Genomic DNA, 2,815 nt, shown 5'->3' with positions numbered 1-2,815 from the left:
GAGCGGCTACTGCACTCCGGTCTGGGTGACAGAGTGAGACTCCAACTCAAAAAAAAAAAAGTGTGAGCTATAATGAAATGGCTGTTGTTACATAAAAAGCAAAGAAAAAGCTGTGACATAAGTTCTCTCATCCTCATTTTACCAATAAAGGAACTGAGTCACAGAAAGGTTACTTTGTGCCAGAAACTGTACAAGGAGCTGAAGGTACAGTTATCAACAAAACAGATAGGGGCTTCTACCTTGGCAGACCACATAGACTTCCTGGAAGTCAGAAAATCAAGTAATCTTTGAAGTGTGGTGAAAGTTATGATTGGGAGAGGTAAATCTTGCCATGGGATCTCCTAGTCAGGGCTCTTCTTAAAGGGTGAAGAGAGCCCGGTATGGTGGCTCATGCCTGTAATTCCAGCACTTTGGGAGGCTGAGGCCAGAGGATTGCCTGAGTTCAAGGATTCAAGACCAGCCTGAGCAACTTGGCAAGATCTCTTCTCTACAATAAAAAAAATTAGCCAGGCATGATGGTACATGCCTGTGGTTCCAGCTACTTGGAAGGCTGAGGCAGAAGGATCGCCTGAGCCCAACAGGTCAAGACTGCAATGGCCGTGAGCATGCCCCTGCACTCCCGCCTGGATGACAGAGTGAGACTCCGACTCAAAAAAAAAAAAAAAAAAGGGTGAAGAGAGGCTTTCTTGTGCAAATGACCTTTCAGCTGAGATCTCAGATGAGTGTGAGTTATCTAAGACTGGAGAGAGCAGAGCAGGGAGGTGTTCCGCGAAGGAAATATGCAAGGGATCAGAGATCACAATTCACTTTAAGAACGTGAGGAGCGAGGCTCAGTGGCTCAGCCTGTAATCCTGCGCCTTTGGGAGGCTGAGGTGAGTGGATCGCCTGAGCCGGTGGGGTCGTGACCCACCTGGGCAACTTGGTGAGACCTCATCTCCACAATAAATTTTTAAAAATTGGCTGGGCGTGGTAGCGCACGCCTGTAGTTCCAGCTACTTGGAAGGCTGAGGCGAAGGATTGCCGGAGCCCAGCTGGTCGAGGCTGCCATGGCCGGGAGTGGCCACTGCACTCCAGTCTGGGTGACAGAGTGAGACTCCAACTCAAAAAGAAAAAAAAGATTGTGAGGAATTAGTATAAGGCTGCAGTGTGGAGTTTGTGGTGAGGAGTGTTAAAAGGCTAGGGTAAAGGGGGAAGTCTCTGTAAATTACATTGTAAAATCTAGACTTTACTATGAAGAACATGAGAAACCTTTGAAAAGTTTAAGTCAGACGGGCTCGTGGCTCAGCCTATAATCCCACGCCTTGGGAGGCTGAGGTGAGTGGATTGCCTGAGCCCGCAGGTTCGAGATCCACCTAGGCAAACTTGGCGAGACCTCATCTCTACAATAAATAAAAAAATCAGCCAGGCGTGGTAGCGCGCACCTGTAATTCCAGCTACTTGGAAGTCTGAGGCGGAAGGATCGCCGGAGCCCAGCAGGTCAAGGCTGTGGTGGCCGGGAGCGGCCACTGCACTCCAGTCTGGGTGACAGAGTGAAACTCCAACTCAAAAAAAAAAAAGTTTAAGTCAGAGTAGTGGCAAGGCATATTTGTGTTTTATTTTTTTTATATATGAGTTGGAGTCTCACTCTGTCGCCCAGACTGGAGTGCTGTGGCCGCTCCCAGCCACCGCAGCCTCCATCTGCTGGCTCCGGCGATCCTTCCGTCTTAGCCTTCCGAGTAGCCGGAACTACAGGTGCACGCTACCACACCCAGTTGATTTATTTATTTATTTATTGTGGAGATGAGGTCTCGCCAAGTTGCCCAGATGGGTCTTGAACCTGCGGGCTCAGGCAATTCACTCACCTCAGCTTCCCAAGCCGCGAGATTACAGGCTGAGCCACCAAGCCCGGCTCGTATTTGTGTTTTAGAAAGGTCACTCTGTCCCGGGTGCAGTGTCTTAAGCCTGTAATCCTAGCATTTTGGGAGGCTGAGGCAAGAGGATTGCCTGAGTCCAGGGGGTTCAAGACCAGCCTGGGCAACTTGGCCAGACCTCGTCTCTACAATAAATCAAAAAATTCGCACACACCTGTAGCTCCGACTACTTGGAAGGCTGAGGTGGAAGGATCACCTGAGCCCAGCAGGTCAAGGCTGCGGTGACCCTGAGCTTGCCACAGCGCTCCAGCCTAGGCAACAGAGTGAGACTCCAATTCGAAAAAAAAAGAAAGGTCACTCTGGCCGCTGTGTCAGGAATGGACAAGAGGGCAGCAGAATATATGCAAGAAGACCAGTTAGGAAATTATAACATTGGAACTAAAAGAGTGGTAGTTATAAGGATAAAACGAAGTAGAGGCCATTGTTTTGCTAAGCATAGGCCAGGCCATGTTTCCTAGATTTGGCCCCCTTCTCTCTCTCTCTCTCTCTCTAATTTATGCTCTAGCCATTGTTTTGTTAAACACTGGCTAGGCCGTGTGCTCTTTGAGCTATGTTTTCTTAGCTTTGGCCCCCCTTTCCTACCTTGGGGAGGTGAATCTCCTATCTCTCTCTCTCTCTCTCTCTCTCTCTGTCTCTTTCTCTATCTCTAATTTACTTTCTAAATAAACAATATTTTTCTTTTTTTTTTCTTTTTTTTTTGAGCTGGAGTCTCACTCAGTCACCCAGACTGGAGTGCAGTGGCCGCTACCGGCCACCGCAGCCTCGACCTGCTGGGCTCCGGCGACCCTTCCGCCTCAGCCTTCTGAGTAGCCGGAATTACAGGCATGCGCTACCACGCCCGGCCGATTTTTTTTATTTACTGTAGAGATGAGGTCTCGCCAAGTTGCCCAGGCAGGTCTCGAACC

This window comes from Carlito syrichta, unplaced genomic scaffold (genome assembly GCF_000164805.1).
Source record: "Carlito syrichta isolate Samal-C Ts95f unplaced genomic scaffold, Tarsius_syrichta-2.0.1 Scaffold304744, whole genome shotgun sequence".
NCBI classification, from domain to species: domain Eukaryota; kingdom Metazoa; phylum Chordata; class Mammalia; order Primates; family Tarsiidae; genus Carlito; species Carlito syrichta.
Note: the sequence above shows the minus strand (reverse complement) of the source record.